Genomic DNA, 21,771 nt, shown 5'->3' with positions numbered 1-21,771 from the left:
AGATTTTGCGACATGTATGACAAGATCTCCGGCTGATGGTGTTAGCAGAGATTTACGGAGAGTTTAGGAGGGCTGCTGCCTGCCTGCTGGCATCACTCAGTACAGAGTGTTTGTGTCTCAGAGACATTGCACAGCCGTGTGTTGGAAGCACCAGCCATGAAAAGGAATTTTGGTTCTGTGCTTGCTGTGCTCAGGGATCCACAGAACCAGGGCTCCTTTCTGGATAGAAAAGATGACATCATTCCTGTATTCTGTGTTGTGCTGTGGTGCCAGAGGTTTGTGTGATGCCTGGAATGATATGATTAAGCAAGAAAAGGAGGGGGAGCTTTTAACTCGTGTTTGTGCCTGTGTTTGCAGGTATGCATGCACACATATGTATTTATAAGCCTTTTCAATGTGCTCCTGTGCCAATAAGCATGAAAATCAGAAAGTAAACCAAGAGCCATTCCTGTATTTAAAACGTAAGAAGGGTGTTTGAAACGCTCTTATCCTGGTGCTCTGGGCATCCTTTTAGGAGGTGTCAACATTTAGACATATCTATAAGCACTCCACTGAGTTGCTACTTGTATTGCTAACTGCCTTTGGTGAAGAATATGCTACAGTAAGTCATAAAATTGATAATATAAAGGAGTAGAGATCCATGCCAAGTTTTTCTCCTACACTGTTTCACATGTTCCTCCAGCCTTAAATGAAGGTTACCTAATACATAAATCATGATCACACATGCAAGATTTCAAAATGTCATTTAGCAAGAATTAGTTTTCACAAAACAATTGAAAGCTTACAGACTTTTCTCACTAACAGTCACTGGAGAGAATCAACTGCTTCACTAGAGCTCAGTTTTTGCTGTGAGTTCATTTTTCTTTCATCTTTTGCTTACAGAATGAAAAAAAAAATTGAAAGATATAGAAAACTGTAATGTGAAAAAGTTACAAAGTGAAGGACAGACCATACAGCCAGAATTTATAGGAAAGGGTATTGTCTTCATGTTAAGAATGTCACTGATTTCTAATTATCTAAAACAAACTGGTTTAAGAAAAGGCCACTTTGACTTTTTCACTTAAAACTGTGTTTTGTATGAAGGTTAAACTCAAATTTTACTACATTATTGACTTGCCCATATTTGATATTAATGTATATACATGGCTATATAGACATAGAAAACATTTGTTCCAAATGTTTGTGTTGAAATTACAATATATGTCCCATAATAAAATAGTAGCAGGTCCACAAAAGGAGTTGAACAACTGCTCTTGAAAAAGAAAATTGCATCTTGATCATCTGTTAGTCTTCATCACAGAAGAGAGAGGGAGAGGAAATCAGAGGGCTTTGCTAGATTCAGGCTATGATCTTCCACAAGGGAGCTACTGCTCACTGGGAGACTGTGAAGATCCCAGGGAGAGCATTCAAGCTTTTTGTGTGGCTTGTGCACACTTTCTCTCATGTCTGTTTTTCCTTCTCTTGAAATATCTGAGAACCTTGTTTTGAAGTGGAATGTTGAAATCTTGGCATTCTTTCAAAAATTGTCTCTTGTTTACTAGACAGACCTTACAGGATTTTTGCATTCACAGTAGTAAGATGGTAAAAGGAACATCAGCATGCACGTTTATTATTATTAGGCAGACAAGGTGCATTTGTGGCTAAAAATGTTAATTAGGAATGCCATGAATTAGGAGTCATCAGGAAGGTGCTCATGAACAGTAAAGACAAGTGCTGACATATTGTTATGTGACTTACAAATAAATTTTCACCCAGATTGACCTGTATAGAACTGCAGGTCACTTTATTTTAGAGAGGATTCTATGGGTTTAGAGGGTATTTCAGAAAAGAATGAGAATGAATAAAAGCATAGGAAAGCTCTGATATGAAGTGAAAAGTTATTCCCTTAGAAATAAGAAGACTCAGAATTGACATAAAAGTACAAAAAGCACTGAATGGTGGCAAACAGGTAAGCCTCTATTGCAGCCCCGGTGGAATTTAAATGGGGATATTTAACACTAGAAAATGAATACTCTTCACCATGACATCAAAATTCTGTGGGGTATTGTTAGCAAAATTCATACACTTGCATCTTGGTAATTTGTATGGATAAAGAAAAATTTCTCCAGTTTAGTGCTACGAAAGAGCTTATAAAGAGTTATTTCAGTATGCTTTTCAGTGCACTTCAGGATCAAAAGTGAGATTCTGGTAGGATCAGATCTGCTACACTGACTTTTACTCATGAATTTGTGTGCACATTTGACAAATGGCCCCACTTTACAGGAAATTCAGGTGCAGTAAAATGAAAAAAAAAAAAATTCCATTACCCCACCCCTCAACCCTGCGACAGTAAGCCCCAGGAGACACCTTATTTTTCTAGGCTTTGATCTAATGGGAGAAGAAATTTCTCAGGGAACGCATAGCTGAGCTTAGTCCTGGAGGGAAGCAGTTAATTCACTCCAGGATAAAGCCATACTTTCTTCCAACCCAGCAGAAAAAGGGTCTCCTGGTTTAATTGATAGAAAAGGAGTATGATTCCTTCTATCTCACAGTCCGTTTGGACAGAAGAATAGGAAAAAAAGCAGATGAAAGTTCATGACAGGGCTCTTGCGAAAGTGAACAGATGGGGGAAAGTTTTCTTATGGCAGCTGATATCAAACAATAACAGCAAACACTTTCAGGAAGGTCTGAGATGCATGAGGAAAATAGCTTGTATTTCTTCTCAATTAAAATGTATAGTATTATATCCCATTAATATTGTGACCCTCTTAGAATATTAGAGAGGGGAATGTGAGACACGTATGTTTCTTTTTTCTGCAGAATTACATGGAAAATGCTAGGATTTCCCACAGGTTGCAGCAATGAAAAGCATTAATTTTTTTTAATCTTTGGTACATTAATTACATGGAGTGCATGGTATGCATGAAATTCCAACATATTGCTCTTTTCTGCTCAAATTGGCTTTTTCCTCAGCAAAGCTTGGATTGACAATAGTAACTTGTCATTCACCTGAAAGTCCTTTCTAATTTCATTATTGATTTTTTTTGCCTTTGATTAAATTATATTTAAAAACATACTTTGATTTGCACTTTCTTAATTTTTCCAGCTGCCATTTCTTGTCTCAACAGCCAGCTGAGGCTATTTTTTATTGAAAATTAATTCTCTCCACACCTATCACATAGTTAAAAAGCAAAACGAAAGAGAATTTAATTCACCTGAGCAAATAATCCTGGAAGAATACTTACTGCTGAGTACAAATAATATAATAATACTTCAGAAAAAGAAAAAAAAATTAATTTCTCCACTCGGGGACTACTATTTGCAGGACATCACTGGGAGACCTGGTGCTCAAAGTTTCTGACTCCCATCAAAAACTCGGGTTTATGTGCAAAACAGACAGTACCTCTATTGCAAAAACAGTAACATCTCCTACTCTAGCTGTTGGGCACTGATCTGAAAAGAAACTGAAACATTTTTTTTCTCTCAGTCCACCTCCATGGACACAGTGTTTTATTGTTGGAACCGAGCAATTGTTTTGGCCTGTGATCCATTGCTTCTCTTTCTTTTATTTTCCCTCCCGGCTGTGAGAGAGGCCAGCAGTAACATCTGTTAGAGTTAAGATACACTGCAACAACTCCGCTGATCCGGGAGCCCTGTAGCACATTGGCTGTGCAGAAGCAAGGAGATGGGCTTTTCTGTCTATGTGATCTATAACACTGTGCAGCTAATTCAAGAAGAGTGAACTATTTTTGGAGGTTACCAAATGACTCAGAATAAAGAAGCAATTGTGTAACAGATGCAAAACTGAACATTCAGATTATCTGTCCGTTAAAAAGCTGAAAGAATGCAACCTAATTTCAGTTCAGCTGCAGGGAGTAGGCTTCTTTAACAGCACCCCCCAAGTTAATTTCAAGCACATTGCTGAATGAAGAACCTTTGCTATCATGAGCCACAGATACTTTAAAAATGAAACAACCCCTTTACCCCTTCTGATGACAAATATGAATTCTAGTGCAAGAGATTTAAGCCAGTGTTTGATGTTGACTGCATTGCACCTAGAGTTTTAAATCCCATTATAAAATGATTATCTTATTAAATGAGGAATTTAATAGCTTGCTTGGATAGTTGACAGTCAAAACAAGATCAGTAGTGTTTTCACAGAATAGGAAAAATGATAAAAATTATGATGACTGAGTAAGTACTAAGTGTCATCTCTGTCAAGATCATAGCCTTGAGATATCAGTTTTAATATAATATTTCTCAAACCCTATTGATCATCCCTACTTAAAATTCACAGTTTCCCTTCATAATGCTTCAGGAGCATTGCAAATGTCACTACAAATTCAACACCTGGAAAGTTTTGAGTTGACTGAAAGAAAAAAGAAACAACTACTGCAGTATTTACTCTTAAAAACAGAGACAACCTTAGACAGCCTTAATATTTCATTTGTTTTCTAAGGCAGTGCACTAGGTGCACTACATGAGGTTAAGATTGTACATAACAGGAAATAAGCAATTTTAAAACTTAGTAACAGTTGTATAACCCTCATACAAAGATGAGTTGGAAAAATTAGGCTCAGGTGAAACTAGTGGCATGAATTCAGCAGAGCATTGATTTCACCTCTGCTGACAAAATTCTATTGGGATTAGAAAAAAATCCCAGATCCTGGGATTAGAGGAAATATTAGTAGTGAATTGACTCTTTTTGTACTGTAACAGAAGGTAACCTGATGTGAACATGCTAAAGTGGAACCACAGGATGGAGTCTGAAGTGATTTACCTCTGCATATTGACCTTTGAGGGGGAAAAAAGCCACACACACAGAATGAATTAGAAACATGGGCTGAACAAATCAGCACTGGTTGAACAGACAGGTGGAATTTTCCCTGCTGTGTTGGATTTTTCAGGTTAATATGGTGGAACTCCTTTCTGTTTCTGTGCTGGAGGCTGGGTGTTAGAGAAAGCAAAGCTTGTGGGGCTGTGGGGAAGGGACTGCTGTGACAATCACCAGAGCCAATCTCAGAGTGTGCTTCTCATATTTGTGACACCTATGTGTGGAGAAAACTGCTGGTGAAGGGGAAACACATTCAGTTCCACTGTGATTTTTTCTACTTGGCTCTCCAACTCTAATGAATGAAAATTCAGCTGGAGAAACACTAATTGGGTTCGACACCACAAACACACAAGTAATGGGAGCAGGTTTCTCATCTAGGCAATTTGATGATCTAACAAGCTGTCTCAATGAGAATAGCTAGTTTAAGGTCTTGTGACATTATTCATTAGTTTTCTAACACCAATTTTTACAGTACACTTCCCAATTTCATGTTTTATCTCCTTCTCTAGCTATAGGCTCTGTTCTTTTATACCCAAGATAATGCTTCTTGCTAATTCATTGACAATCACCAGCAAAGAACTATCACTCCCCAGCACTTCACCCTTCTCACAGTATCTCTAAGGATGTTTGTTTCACATTGATGCCATTTTACCATCAGTGGAAAGGTGACCAGATGAGTTTATAAAGAAGGTGTCAGTAAGTATTTATAAATGGGTATCTGGGAAATTTGTCAATGCTGAAATTAGTTTTGTGCGAGAGAGCTGGTCAAATACTATTGTATTTTTAGGTATTGTCAAACTGCAGGAGTGTAATAGTTGATTGCCCAGAGGAATTATCAAAATCCTGTGATTAGCTCGTTCTTTGTTCATGCCAGTGCAGGAATTTGAAAAAGGCAAATGGGTGAGAATGTTTGTAGTTCCATGAGCATGGCAAGAAAAGCATAATAGAACTAACATATGTGTCTGTAAATCATACTGGACTGGCATCATTAGGATTGCAGCAAAGCATCCTCTGTGTCTTGTCAGACTTTAAAAGCATCTACAATTCTCCTTGTATATACTACATTCTTACTGCTTTTTGTGAGAATTCTTATCAATGTGAAAAATTCTTATTGAAAGTAAGTGTGTTGTTTTCATGTCAATCTAAAATAAAACTAATTTACTATCATAGAATAACTGCATTTAACTGAAAGGGCAAATATTAGCTTCATTTTCAGGGACCTGCGATTTGCAGAGAGAAAATGTGCTGTGCTACTCCTTAGCTCATCACAAAATTGTGGTGTGGAGGGAAAAGTATTTTGTATGCATAAGTAAATATCAGCAAACACAGTGCATCTAACTGTTTGTCTTGGAAGTTTCACATATTTCTTCTTTTATAATGAATCATAACATGAATGTAAATATCAATTGCAATCTTTCAAAAAGTAGGGAGTTTCAGCTACTTTTATTGGTCATTCACTGTGCAAATAAACACTTTGAATATCATAGGAAAATCTGCTCATACAAGAAGCATTTTTCAGTTTAGAAATACTTTGTCCTTTAGTGTTTTATTTAGGCTATACCTAGAAATAGAAATTAGCTGCTGAGAAAGGAGTTTACTGTGCTAAATCATATTGTTGTATTTTGCTACACAGCTAATCCTGGCAAGGCTAAAAAATAGTTAATAGGCAGTCTGTAAGATCTTATAAGATGACATTTGGAAATCCTGCAGTCATATTAGTCATTAGCCATGGCAATATTCTGCCATAAGGCAATGAGTCAGACGATTGATTAGAGAACCTCATCATGATATACCCTCCGGCATGAATATGGAGAGAGGGAAAGGAAAAGGAGAGAGTGCATGGGACACAGGACAGTAACATGGAGGAACAGAAGGGCAAAGAAAGTCTGAAATAGTTTATTTTTTGGAGGTAAAGGGTAATGGAGAAGAGGGAAATAGCATCAATCATGGATCTTGGTGACCCACAAGGTGTGCTACCCTTATACTTTGTGAGTGAAGTCCTGTATCACTGGAAAATCTAATTTTTCTTACACTCCTGGCATGGCACCTTGCTCTAGATATGAAGCAGCTGTTGGCTACCTTCCTTACAAATGTTCACTAAAAGTCTTGGAGAAGAGTGGCATTGAAACTCTGTCTGCTTTTAATTCTGCCCGTTTTCTCAAATGGATGTGTAGCTTTGTATAACTTTACCAGCTATCATCATTTTTGCTGAGGAGCATCAGCAAAACAAACAGTGTACAGAAGCTGACAAAAGGCCTACAGGGAACACTGGACAAATGCTCACCCTTGAAAAAAATTGCTAGGCACTGCAATTAAAAGGAAAGATCTCTGCTATTTAGGAGTTTGTGGTGCTCTTACTGGTGGCCATGCTATGACTCCCCTGCTGCTGTTTTGGAAATCAGCACACCACTTTTGGCTGTGATACTCAGGTATGCATGGCTGGGTACCTGCCCCATCCTTGCAGCCAAGCTTAAAAGCTGCCAGCTCCTGCTAGGAGAAAGGCAGATCACAGAAAATACAGTTTACTGTACCAAGTATTGTACAAACAGTGAGAATGAGAGACGCAGCTAAGTGCAGCTAGGATTTTACTGCAGCACCTATTTTTTTTTCATAATCCATGTCCCTAATGTGTGCTATTCTCCATAGCAGGGTATGATGACTTAAGGACCTTATTTGCAGTATTTCCAAATGACTGGGTCTGTATTGCTTTGTTCTAAACCAAATTCATCTAGGTCCTCAAGTGACATGCAGTTCTATCAAAAATTGGTGAGCTTTGTAATTTTACTCCTGCAGATTTAGTCCCATTTGTTCAATATACTCATGTGATGAACAGTCAGAGATGTTTGTGCCTTTAATGCAGGGTAGCTGATAGTAACGTGTTGTCTGTGAAGGTACAGTCTTTTATGGTCTTCACTGGCTTTCCTAGCTTGCAGGGCTCATCTCTGTTCTGAGGCATTTCAGGAAAGAGCTTCCCAGTTTTGTTTATGTTTTTAGAAAATATATTACACTTATAATACAGGCAAAAGCTGATTTGTTGGGGGGCTTTTGCTTATTTTCTAAGTATTCTGATTTGTATGAAAATACTCTCCCTGTGATAAACATTTACTATATCTAGTTTATAAATCAAAATGAATAATTTATTGTTTGTGCTTTTAAAAACTGTGTTAATCAATACAAAACATTTCAGAAGAATACATACAGATGATATTACTGGCAAACAAGATTGCTGCCAAGATCAATGTAAAACTCCCACCGTCTTCAATGAGAGTGTTTTCAGACTAGGATGTAGGAGGTTACATTTTTGCAGACTGCCATGACAGAAGATCATGATGATGGATAGTACTTTCCCCAGAATTACAATAGCCAGAAGAAAGATCAGAAGAAGCAGCTGTGAAGAACAAACAAAGGCACCAGGAAACTGACTGAATTTCTCAAAATGATCAATTCAATAAAGGGTAGAATCAGCATCAGAGCCCTGACATTTGAAATCAAGACCTGGCTTCTGCCTAATGATGTTGCCTCACATGCAGCTTTCTCGGGTGATGCACAGCTCATCTTTCATGAACTCATAGAGAGAGAGATCTCATGTAGCGTGCAACAACAAAATCAATTGCAAGAACAAGCTTCAGCAGATTACTTCCCATCACCACTAATTAGTTTTCATAGTGGCATCTTGCCTTTCTGTCCGCCCTATCCCCACTCTTCTGAAGCACTTCCCCTCTCTTTCACTCACTTCTATAAGCCATGAAGCTCTCCTGACTTAGGCAAAAAAGGCAAGTGGGAAGAAGGCTTCATGCCTCCCATGCTCATATAAGCAGTGAATCACAGGGCCAGGTAACAGAGTTGCAGATTAGAAAGATTTCTGTTTGCCATGCCTGTCTCACTTTCAAGTTATTTAACAAATCTTTTCTTCTTCATAAGAAATCTTGAGGGCCTATGTCTAACTCATCTTTGGGGGAACATGGTGATATAAACACATTTAATTATCTTAAACATCTAGAATTTCATTACACTAATATTACAATAAACAAAAATACTGTTGAAAGCTACACAGCATAAGGATAATGCCATATGCCATTAAAACATATTTATCTTAATTGTCATATTAATTGGTTGATCCTGTGGGCTGTAAATTTATCACAAGTCTGGTCTGCATTAAGAATGGATCATAAGATTGTAACTTCAAATCCTTGTGCTGCTTAATAGGTAAAATTAGGTGTCCCATTAGTCACAGTTGTGACTAATTTTACCTATTCTGACATTATTGTGAACATTATGCAGTTGTTTTAATATCTTTGTATAAAGATTAGCTTAGCTGCTTTATTATGTTTGTATCTTACTCTGTGATGTGTCATTTCTTTTGTGTAACTGCTATTACTAATAGTCAGTACATGAAAGAGTCCAAGGACTACACTCTTTTCTTTATAGTACAATTATTCCCAGGTAACATTGGAAAACTATGAAGGTGTCTAACAGTCTAACATAGAAAATATTTCACAGGGAAACAGGCATCAAGATTAGGAGCTACTGTGGTGCATTAACCACTAAATTTTAAGGAAAATTATCTGCAATATAAACCACTGATAAAACAGAAGTTAAGCTCCAATTTTTTTAAGAGCATATAGGACATCTCTTATGCTATTCAAAGACTTTTTGAGTTCTTTCTGAAATTTCTTTATGGGCATGTAAATGTGACTGAGGACCATAATATGGCTCTTTGTGACAGCCTCACATTCTCTGCCCAAAATATCAGGCGGCTTTGAATATAAAACACATATCCTATAGATATCTTAGTCCAGGGCCTTTGACCCCAGAGTCAGCAGAAGAAGATGAACTGCAATAGCCATAGAAAGCAGATGAATCTTGAGGAAAACGGATTTCAGGAGGACTCTATCTATTTACACAGAGCAGCTGTGTACAATTTCTGAGGATAAATGGTGACTCCCTGAGTCACATGTTGATTAAAGCTGGAATAGTTGCCTTTTTTTTCTGATTGCTAAACAAAGTAACTTAGAATCAGAAAACTAATTTTATTCTGAGACCTACTCTCTTTCTGCATCTTTGTCTCTTTCTTCCACGTCTGCTACTTGTTCAATTTCTGCCAGGAGCCTGCCTGCCCTCTAAAGCTCAGCTTCTAGCTATGGATTTAAAGAGATAATAGGACAGTTTTATACTTTTTGCTTCGTAGTGCACTCCTAATAACTTACTGTAACACACACAGCATGCAAAACAACATTAAAGAGAATGGAAGGACTGTTTTTTGATTAATCTCGGTTTGGTTTTTGTTTTTAAACTACAGAACACTATCTGATGTAAGGGAGTTTCATAATTCAAATTGCTGATGAGTAGCAGCCTTGAAATGAGAGCTTAAATGAAGGTATTAGGGTGATCATATAGCTTACTCTGTGCACATTGGATCAGGCCCTGAGAAAATTTCAAGTTATTTGCTGTGTAGTATGATACAGACCAAAGTATAGTTACCATCCATGAGAGTTTTCCCAATGCTGAAGCTACATTGTATGGTTGTGTTGTACTGAACTTCCAGGGAATTTTTTAATGCTACGCGCTTCCTGGGTTTTCCATTACTCTGGAAACTGATTAGACACTTAAAGTATACGGTATTAAAAAGAAAACAAACCAAATTTGAAAATGAAAAGGCTTTTCTCACAACAAAGCAAATTTTCTTCACTGCAGCAGATCAGCAGTAGGAGTTAATATAAAGACACCACATAGGTAAATGGCTCTGACAAATTAATCTTCATCTTTCTAGGGGTCCCATGCTGGGTTTAAATGAATATGTCATTCATAGCTCTCGATATCCATCAATTCATTCACGAAGGATTGGGCTGTTGTCCCATTTGGAACTATACTCCTTGCACATATTTGCAGATATAGATACTGACTCCTGCTTTACTAACATGGGAGAGGCATAAAAGGGAACTTCCTGGGAATGGCAGGAAATAATTTTTTTGTATGTACAGGCTCCTCCCAATCTTAAGGTCATGTTTCCTTGCCAGTAAATGGGGTAAAAGTCACCATACTTTTTAACTAACCCATTCTTTCTCCTGTGACTGTCAGTAAATTTACCTTTGGCTGCCAGAATCTAATTTCTGTTGGCAGCATAGGCATTGAGACATGTACAGCTTGTGCAGATTGCAGCCCGGATCAGTACTTAGTGAGCTCTGAATTTCATTGCTAGGCTGTTCAGTGCCCCCACAATGTCTTTCAAAGTCTTCTAGGCTGTGGTTTATTGTATTACCTTTGGCAGTCTGAAGTGCAGTAATTTATATTTGTCACAACTGCCCTTCAACTGGTGTGGTGCTGGTACAACCTTGGGCTTTTTTGTTTTGTCTTTTTTAATCAGTGAAGGAGTCCAGTATTCTGAATAATTAAAACCACATAAATAGTTGATTTTGGTGATACAGCATACCACACTAAATGTCTTATGTAAAAAACCATGTGTTTTCACTTCTACCCTCTCATTTGCTTGAACTATATTAAAAAATTCTCGTCATGAAAAATTAAAGATGATAAGAATAGCCATTATTATCCTGTTTACTACATGCCGCTGATGTAGAGATATTTAGCTTTCTCCTGAGGAATGGTTTGATGTATATTTGTTTTCAATTAAATTTGCATATGCCACTTTAAAGAGAAAGATACTTTATTTATCTCTCTATTTGCTTTCACTAAGGAGGGAATAAAAGTTCCACACTTCCCCCCTTTTCCTGCATCACTGCAGGATAGCTCTATATTGTGCATCATAAAGAGATTGGGAAGCTGGGTAATTAATCATGGGCTTTTATGTAATAGAAAGTTTAAAATTCATTAGCTTTATATCGGAGCCAGTGTTATGAGGGAGAACATGTTGTGAATGAGAGGGAGAGCCTTATAATTAAGGAAGTGTGTAAATAATAATGAAAGTCATTAGTGCCATTCAGTTTCAAAGAATGTCATAATGTAATTGGAGCATTAAAGCGAAATTTGCGATGACAAACATTAACGATACAAAAGAGAGAAAATGTGGTTATCTTTAGTTTGACAGATAATGTCAGCTTTCTTGCAAGGCCCAGATGGTGCACAGGAAAATGTTATGAACAGTTTTTGTTTTAATATTTTTGTGATGTGATATTTGGGGATACAATGTCACGAAGACACAAGGAGGTTTACATTTGTGAACCAATGGTGCCTTTGAATACAGAGTCCAGTGCTGAGCGACTGAAGCAATATATAGAGAAAGTCTTGTCACTGATGCAAGATTGTTGTTGCAATAAAGGTGAGTCGCAGTGTAGCATGTTATTATGTGGCAGTGAAGTTTGCTGTCTGTCTCTCTCTCTCTCTGGATATGCACTGTGAATCTTTCTTTCCTTTATTAAAAATAAAAAAAAAAGAAAAAGAGGGGGAGGGAGAAAATGAAGAAAATCATTTAACAATTATGCAGGAAATTATATGATGCTAAAATTGTACCATGTTCTGCTCTTTCAATGGAGGGACTTTCAACAGTTATTGCACATTGCAAAGGCTGTAATTTTAGGGCGTGAAAAAATGTAGATTCCAAACAAAGGAAAATTTAAATATGTCTACTGGATAAGGCAAGGCGAAACAAAAAGAAAGCAGCTGGAGAAAATTTGAGGGAACAGTATTATTTTAAGGGCAAGGACTTAGAAATAACTATGCTTAAAACTCCAAGACCTGAAAGGCCCAAGACCTCAAAATGCTGGAAGCTTAAACATCTGTCTTTGTGTTCTGTCCATGAAGTACAATGTTGTGGGATTTCCTACTGCTCCCATCACTTTGTGTCGAATGGACCTAATTTTTACATGAGAAGTCATTCATTCTTTATTGTCTCTTTTGTGCAGCCCAGTAGTCAACACAAAAGTTGATTTCAAATGTTGAAGATGAAACATTGCAAATCACTAAATTAAGGCTAATTAATCTAATATTTGGCTGACTGTTTTAAGAAAAAGAACACTGGTCCTAATGAGTGAAAGTGGAGAAGTGAGGGTTAATACCTCAGCAGGATTTAAACTCATAGCTCCTTGAGAAACCTCTAAGACTCCCATTTGTATGAAAAAGGCCATATTTTTTCACTACTGACAGAACTTGAGAGGCTTTTCAAATGACATAGCAAGAATTATTCTCTGCTTACTGTAGGGCCTCTTCTGCTTTTGGGATCTTTGAGTAGGATGGTTCAAAGTAGAGTCACCTTGAATAAGCCAAATTGTGGTTACAGATCTGCCTTTTCTGTCATTTTTACTGAGGATGAACAAAACTAGCATGATGATACATAAATTGTAAAAAGAGGTTGCCTCCAGTAGTTTGTAAAGGGCTGTTTTTGGGAAGTGTGTTTTAGCACTGGTTGGGATTTTCTTGTGGTTAGATTTGTTTTGTTTTAGTTTCCTTTTTCGGGTTGCTCCTATTCTTTGGCACATCTGCACAGTTTTGCACGTAAAGCACAACATGGCCTAAAAGGGGGCAAGTACTTAATTTCACAGGGATTGTGAGGGGAACTGATCTGCCAGAAAATTCTGTTACTCTCCTACCTCTCTCTATTGTGGAGTGCATCCTCACCTCCTCTTGAGCAAAGTTCATGGCCAGTGTTTGCTGTTTGCTGCTTCCCTACCTGGCTGAGTGAATAAGGGTGGCCAGTGTGAGCCTCAGAGCATACAGTGCAGTGAGGTAGGGTGGGCAGCAGGAAACCAACACATCCAGGCTACACAGATGCTGTGGCAGCAGGAAAGAAATGCATCCAGGCTACACAGATGCTGTGGCCAGGATTCCTTCTAGAGATTCCAGTGTGAGAAGTTAAATGCTATTCCTAAAAATTTTAAAGGAAAACTGAAAAAATGGTATCTGGTTGAAGAGTGTCACCATAGCACTGTAGTATCAAGTAACTTGTGAAATATATCTGCAAGGTAGGTCTAGGCCTCATGTAAATTGGGAGCCTTCTCTTAAATTCTTACATTTAAAACAGGCATTTCAAAGAAGACCAGACCTTCTAGAAGCAGAAGTTAAGAGAGCATCATGTTCAGGGGAATTTCAAATGGAATAGCTGGTAGTGTTTACTAAGAGTTACATGGGCTGATTGGCACAGCAAATCTGCCTTTTTTCACTTCCAAATTATTTGCCAACTTCATTCTCTAGGCTTTTATATCCAATCTGCAGTTGGGGTGATCGTCTTCTCTAAAATATACTTGGATTTAAGTGTTAAATCAAGCCTATAACTCCACAAACATGTTTTACTACTATTCTTAATATTGCTCTGGCAAGATTTCTATAAGGTAAGTGGGATTCCTCTCAAGATTATTTTTTTTCTTCTTTCCCCTTCTCTGTCATTTCCTGGATCCACTAGCTTATCATGGTTCCCTTCTTCCCGGACACCTTCAGGGCAGATGTAGGTCTGTGATGTTTTAGCAGTGACAGAGACACCATGTATCTGTGTTGAAAGACTGTGTTACCCACATTTTATTGTGGTAGCTGAAAACTGTCCCCAAAGCTTGTCTGCTGGCCAGGTGTGCTGGGAGGTAACCTATGCTTTTATACTTTTGCTTTAGACAAAGGGCTGCAATAAAGTCTTCTCTTGGTAAGGTCTTGATGAGAAGCTGCTTTGTGCCAGTGAAGTTGTTTGTGACTCTTATGGCTTCTATGCCAAGGGCTGTAACTACTCTGGGACAGATGCTGTGTTTGTCATATGTCTCCTTAGAGCCACTCATATTTGTGAACCAAGCAGTTCCTGGGCTCTTAGGCGACCCTGAGCCGTTGGATTATTAAAGCTCATAAATCCTATTGAAAGAGTTTGGAATTTCCTCGGCCTGATTTCTTCCCTACAGTGCTCTAATATGTGCAGGTAGTGCACATTCTTGACAATGAATCACAGATCTGAAGATAACCAACTCACTGCATTCCCTGCCTGGGACTCTCCCTCCTCCTCTTTTTCTCACCATTTTCTCTCTGGCCCATTCTATCACCACAGTTCATAACACTCTTGCTGACTGTCTCTTCTTAGTACTCTTTCTCTTACTCACCACTGCATATTTTGTAGCTTTGTCCTATCGTGCAAGCCACTCATAAATATTATAAAAAATACCACTATGCTAAGTTTCTGTATCAGAGATGTGTTTCTGTCCAGTGCAGCTGAGAGCTGCCCACCACCTGAATATCTCATGCTGTCACAGCTCTTTCAGTGTTGTCAGCAATATGATTGAGTCAGAAGGATACCAAGCTGAGCCCTTTCTGTGGTCTCTGGATTACTTTGGAACATCCTTTTTGGAGTTGCCAGGTGCCTGTCAGCCCACAAAACAGTCCACTGCCCCTCCTACACTGGGACCTGAAAGTCCCCCAGTCCTCCTGCCTGTAAACATAAATTGTGGAAAAGGCTACAACATGAGAAGCATTTGCACAAATGCTACCTGTCAAAGCCAGAGTTCAAATTCCTGCTCATCTTCTTCTGAAAGTCACAGCTGAGCAGTGCTGCAGGAGCTATGATGGGGATCAGGCAACTTTTTTTTTGTAGGGTGAGGAACTCCACACTGTAATATCCTTTTCAAGATACACAGATATGGCACATCAAACACTTTGGGATTTCTAAAAGAAACTAAGAGGGGATTTGAAATGTCAAATACAAAGAAATGATTCTTTGCTTTCAGTGGGAAAAAAAAAAGCTGCCTCAGCCCCTCTAGCAACAGATTATATTTTTAAAGGGTTGTTCATTGATCTTTCTCCAAAGAAAGAATCTGAGATTTAGGTACCTGATCTTAATCCTAATGAAATCCATTGCAAAATTCTTACTGACTTCATTGGGAAGAGCACAAAGATTCTTTTTTTTTTTTGGTCAAATCTGAGCTACCAGTACATGCTTTACACAAATTGCTTGGGTAATTTTCCTGTACTTGAGACGTTGTAGTTGGAAAAATATTTCAGCTCTTCCTGAGGAGTATTTTAAACTGGAGCAATGGGGCTATATTTACATATTGTAAAGTGCCATTTTAAACAGAAGCACGGTATTTTCAAGTCCATCTGCAAATTATGCATGATTAATTTGTTTGTAACATGTAGAACATAAAAATGGAAAGAAGTTTAAAAATAAATAAAATCCCCCAAAACTCATCTCTTTCACATAAGATTATTCTAAAATACATCATTAGTTAGCTTATCATACTGTTGTGCCTCAAACTGAATCATTCCCTAACTCCAAAACACAACAGACTTTACATATTAGGGGTTTTTTTTCACTGAGAAATGACTGGAAGCAGCAGAAATCTGCAACCAGTTGTGCAAGTTTTTCTGAATGTATTTAGTAACACTACATTCCTTCTATCCCAGGAATCTGTGATTGCAGAACTGTTCTGCAAGAAGAAGCTCTGTATGTTTGTCTGACATCTCATACTTCCAGTCTGACACCAGGTTTTGAGAGCCTAGTAAGGTTTTCTTGATTTCTAAGTGAGATTGAGATATCATAGCTAGAAAGTGTGCTCACAGTGAACAAGTAATATTATCTGTTGCCACACTTTGGACATACCTTGAGCTGAAGTGTTTGGTGTTCTCTGTAGGAATTTTGTGTATATATAGTTCCCATACACTTTACTTCTATATGGTGGTCCTATTGCACAAGGGCACTTGGCAATACCAGAGTCCTAGAAAGCATGTACTACTGGTTAATTAATTTAATGCTTTATTCAAGAAAGTATTTGGTAATATAGGTCTTCTGGGTTTTCTTTTTTCCTGACTACCCTTGAAATTTGGCCAAGCAACAGACAGACAGAAAAAGGTGTCAGAGGTCTGAAGAGTCAATAAAGTTCTGTTTCTGGTTAAACACAGAGCTTCTGCTGACTTTCGTGAAGCTTAAATGGAAAGTTATCCCTGTCCATGTTTACAAATCAGGACAGGCAGCAGCAAATCGTTGCTGTGGTTTGCCGCCTCTTCAATAGTATGATTGTGCAATGATTGTGATTTTTCTTTCTACAAAGAAAAGTCCTGATGAGAAGGGATGTAGGCTACATATTCTGTCAGATTAATATCTGAGTGAGAAGGTCTAAGGTGACTTCCTAACAAAAGAAGGCAATTTCACTTATTTCCACGTTACGTTTGATGCTACTCAACATTCTGAGTTGAAAAACTACCTTATGTGATACCAGAGTGACACTGGAGGTTTTTTCCTGATTATTTCCATTAGTGTTGCTGTAGGAGGCATCTTTTAGCATTTGGTAACTTGCTCCAGGCACATCCAGCCACACAGGAGAGGGTGAACTGCCAGACTACAGCTTGGATTAATTTTTATCTACTTTTACAGATCTGACATATAGTTTTCGCTCTTCCCACTCTGAAGACACTCCATTACCTCAACGGTGGAAGACAAGCTGTGGACAAGTGGCTCTTTTACATGTTCATTTTGTCTAGTGACTGGAGCAAGGTTCTGAAACATTCACTACTCTCATCCCCTTCCCTTCTGGAGGTGAGTTGCCAGCCATTTATTGAAGGCATGAGTGAGTACTACTTTTATGTCCTGGTGCAGTGTGCATTCTCTCCCTTATCTGAGTACCCTGCTTGGGAGAGAGGGAATGATGGGCAGCAGCCAGGTGAGGTTCACTGCATGTTCAGAATAGTTTTGATAACCATTTTGGAAAATTAACTTTGGTCTATTGTTGAGACAGCAGAAATATCAAATGGCAAAAAGCAAAGAACTGGTCCTTGCCCCATCACCAGGTGTAGCACACTAGTGCCATTTATAGCCTTTCTGCTGGTCTTTTTTGCTTTCAGATGGAACTCATAGCACTGTGTGGGAATATGTTAAAGAATGAAATTAAAAGTAGATGGAGCCACACACGACCACCCTAGGATGATGTGGATGAAGCCACATCAGGAGGTGCATTAGCAGAACAGGTTTTGGTGTGTGTGGCTGAATGCCTCTGATCACTTGAAACGTGCACCAAAGAGCCAGCTAATGCACACCCTGTTGTGGTTCATCACTCACTGTATTCTTCCAGTCTGATTCCATTCAGCAGTCCCCGGTAAAAGCAGGTGTTTGCTTCTGAGGGAAAGAGGGATTCCAGGGGTGCAAGGATAATACCTACTAAAGCAAATATTTCCCCCAACTCTTCCCCGGCCTTCTGCATATTTGTCCATATTTACTGGTACATGAGTTCTACTACATTCATTAATCATGGCAAACTGTCTTCTCTAACTAGGGCTTTCTGAAAACACAACATGATAGGCGTGCATTTTTAACTGCGTATTTTAAATAAGAATTGTCTGTCTGTGGGAGTTGGGTTATTTGTATCACCGTAGACAGAAATGATCACTATATTTCATGGGACCTTGCTGCTTTGTACTTACTGACTGTTTATTTTTCATCCATAGGATTACTAATTGCAGCTAGTACCAGACGCTTCTGTCTCCTTTCAGGTTATTGTAGTGGAGGGCATTGTACCAGATGCATGGTTATTCACAGACATGCATTTCCAGCAGCTGAATTGCTGGATCTGCTCTAAATGATCTATGGCAATTACATTTGGCGTTGTACAGCTATAATTTTACTGCATATTAATAGCCACCTAGCAAAGAGGTAAATGCCCTTTTCTCAGCTGGGTGCAGAATGAATGCCTGGATGTATTCAATTGGGTAAAACGAGGCTCGGGTTTTAAATGCATAGCAGCGGTTTTATGTATCGGAAATGCATGTGCTGGTGAATTGCCTGTTTCCCTGTGCCTTGATGGTGTGCAGCAAGGCTCCGAGGGAAATATCATCAAGCCAGATCCTAGATAGAGACATGCTGGGCAGGGGAGGGGGAAGGGGATCATGTGCCCCATTTTTAGTGGCTCATCTGCTACCACCCAAAATCTGCTGCAGTCTTTTTTTTTTTTTTTTCTCTCTCTTTACCCCTTTCAGCAGCTCGGCTGATCAGCCTGAAGGCTGTCAGGTTTCACCCGCAAAAATAATAATTAAAACCACTCTCCCTAGACCTTCACTAAAGCTGTCCTCTGGAGTCAAGGGCCCATTTCCTTCCCTCCTTTTTCTTTTTCCTGGGACGTGCGTGTGTCGGGGGCGACAGGGAGTGGGTGGGAGCAAATAACAAGGAATCGGAGGGGATTAACGAGCTTTCTCCTTATTAGCCCCGCTCGGGTGCTTTGTCTGTGCTCCTGGTTGCGGATGGGCTGACGGGGAGGGCTCGGAGGGGGGAAGCAGTGTGACTGGAGGGGCCGGCGTGCGGGAGGCCACACGCACACACCGGCGGGCGGGCGGGCGGTCAGACAGGCAGAGCCACCCCACACACAGACAGACACCGACCCGGCCGGGCAGCTCCGGGCCCTTGGCGGGGCTGGGCGGGGTGAGGGCGGGCAGCGCAATGGCGCCGCGGCCAGCGGGTGCTGTGCGGCAACCGGGGGACAGGCAGCCGGAGCGGCGGCGCTGAGCGCAGCGAGCGCGGAGCCGGCGAGCAGTGGAGCCGGAGCGCGGCGCTGCCTGCGGTCCGGGGCGCACCACGCTGCGTGGGCGGGGAGAGAGAGAAAGGCAGAGGGAGAGACTCGTAGACAGACAGTAGAGCCCGCGAGCGCGGCACATAAAGGACGGAGGACAGGGAGAGAGGAGCGAGCCAGAAGGGGATCCAGGCGGGCGCCGAGAGCGGACAGGCAGAGGCGGGCGGAGCGGCGGACCGGGCCGGGACAGGACAGGAGGCGGCCGGCGGGTCGGGCGGTGCCGCCGCGGCCACCGCGCCCGGCCAGCACCGCGGCGCGGCGGCGGATCTCCTCCCGCGGCGGAGGCGGAGGAAGAGACCATGTCTTTCAGGAAGACAGTCACTGTACCGTAACAGCAGCGTATCCGCAGCAAAATAAACAAACCGGCCAACCAAAAATACCAAACAAACAAAAATAGCCCGAGCCGCCAAGACGCTGGGGGCAGATCCCGTTTGCAGGCAAGGTAAAAAAAAAAAAAAAGAAAAAAGAAAAAAAAAAAGGAACGAAAAAATCCAAAAACAAAACCCAAGGAAGCCAAAACAGAATCTGTCGACATTTGTGTGGCGTGATGTTCTTTGTTGTCGCGATTTTTTTTTTTTTTTTTTTTTTAGTGTCTGTATTCTTTTTCTTCCAGCATGTGTTTTCTGTCATTTCGTTGGAGTCATTCGCCCCATCCCCCCCACCCCTCCCCGTGATCTTTTAATTTTTGAGGTCAGGGCGGCTGGAGCATGTGGAGCGGAGGGAGAGGGAAACAGGAGCTGTGTATGGAATTGGGGCTTGCCTTAATTGCGTGCGATGGGCAATTATTAATAGCGGCTGCAGGATTCCGGCTCTAAGATGTGGTATTTACTAGAGGGGGAGGGAAAAGGAAAGGAAGAAAGGGTGTCGCTCGTAGTGCGGCGGGGCAGGATGCTATCGGTGCTGGAGCCGGCGCCTCGCACGGGACTGCGGAGCGGCAGCGTAGCGGTGCTGACAGCCAGGTAGGGCGGCAAGGGCTCCACTCGCCGCGGCTCTCGGCGTCGTCGCGGGGCCGCCTGCCCGGCGGAGGGCGGCGGCTTCCCAAAGTTTCGGCTGCCCGGCGGTCATCGCCAGAGGCGCTGCTGGCGGGAGCAGAGGCGGGTCGGGGTCGGGCGCGGAGGTGAGGTGGCCGGGAAGCGGGCTGGGGCGGGGGAGACGGGCGCCAGGGAAAGGGTCTGCGGGGGGAGAGCTCCCTTCTCCGAACCGTCATTATAGATAAAATGGATCAAACTCTAAGGAAATCTCAACTTTTACTCGCTGATTTGTGAACAGCATAGCGGGATCCGCTTTCAAAGCCGTGTTTGTTGGAGGGCAAGCCTGGGCTGCTTGGACTGGCATTGTTCTTAAGGGTGGCGGATGTGAGGGCAGCAGATTTACTTGATGCTTCCTTAGCATCTCTTTTTGCATGCAGTGGAGGAGGAGTATCGCAGTCCGGGAGTTACAGCTGTATTGTTCGGTGTCCTGTTTCACAAAAAGCAGTTCGTGTTGCTCCGCTTGGTGTGTTCTGCCTACTTGTCTGTGCTTCTCGAACGATATCGCTTGTGAATCTAACCCCGACGTGCCCATCCAGCGCAGCCATTGCGCAGCCTTGTTTAATTGCTGTTATTTATTTTGCGTTCATTTACCGTGTCAGCCAGCGGGGGGGACACGCTCAGATTCCGGGTGCATTTTTACGTGCTAGGTGTGTCTCTGCGCTTCCAGGTGTGTGCGGTTTTGCTTAAAACTCATCCCGCCGCCGTGTGACATCGCTGTAAATGTGCCGGGAGGGGAAACAAAAGCATTAGAGAGCGACACAAGTGTCTGTGCATCACCTTTTTGACTTCTCTGCCATTGCAATGCTGAGCCAGATGCATGCCCGGTGCGCGTTCTTCTAAATGGCACATGTACATTTTAGGCAAGTACAAAGCAATTGAAGCTGAGGGTGCTGGGGAAGGGGTAAAAAAAAAACCAAACCAAAAAAACCCAAACCAAAACCGTACTGTAAACTGATCTGCAACTTTTCGGTCGCATAATTTAACTGCACGCTGATTTTGTTTTAGCAGTCTTCGTCACGGATCGAGGCAAGTTTGTGTGCACAATTGGGCTTGCAAATTGCTAATCTCGCACTGACTTTGCCTCTCAGTTCCCAGCTGGGCATGGTTACCTTGAGAGCTGTGGTATCAGCACTGTCAGAGCATGCTCCGGTGGGGAGATCGGGTGTGTTCTATTTTTAATACTATTTAATGAAGATGCTTCTCACTCTGCAATATACGAAGCATAATGGAAGAGCAGAGCGATGATTGGTTATGGATACTGGAAAAGGAAAAATGCAAAGGTAAAAACGGAAATCACTCAAATATTTCTATTACATTAATGAAAGAAAATGCAACTGTGCATTGTGAAAAAAAATGATTGATTAGCAGATTTTAAGTTGAAGAGGTTTGTGATGTCTAGGGTGATTAAAAAAAAAAAAGTTCTTTTAAAAAGTTGCATGAAGCAAACTGTAGATAG

At 40.8% G+C, this 21,771-nt stretch overlaps 1 protein-coding gene across 21 annotated transcripts in view; it reads left to right on the top strand.

Moving 5' to 3' along the window:
• The window catches only part of ARPP21 (cAMP regulated phosphoprotein 21), a 197,137-nt gene that overhangs the window by 37,732 nt on the left and 137,634 nt on the right, over positions 1-21,771 (top strand). For 3 of the 21 annotated variants that reach the window (XM_085051502.1, XM_085051496.1, XM_085051493.1), the window contains exon 1: positions 19,220-19,726. The exons of 1 other annotated variant lie outside the window; for it this stretch is intronic. The gene's annotated coding sequence lies outside the window, so the exon portion shown is untranslated. Of the gene's footprint in view, positions 1-17,102; positions 17,265-19,201; positions 19,727-20,017; positions 20,244-20,487; positions 20,640-21,256; positions 21,596-21,771 lie in introns of those variants that run through there. 17 more of the 21 variants (XM_085051504.1, XM_085051503.1, XM_085051491.1 and 14 more) reach the window with 14 other exon arrangements.

The sequence above is a fragment of the Lichenostomus cassidix genome, chromosome 2 (assembly GCF_008360975.1).
Source record: "Lichenostomus cassidix isolate B80296 chromosome 2, HeHo_3.0, whole genome shotgun sequence".
Lineage (NCBI taxonomy): Eukaryota > Metazoa > Chordata > Aves > Passeriformes > Meliphagidae > Lichenostomus > Lichenostomus cassidix.
Note: the sequence above shows the minus strand (reverse complement) of the source record. Positions and strands in the feature narration are given on the sequence as shown.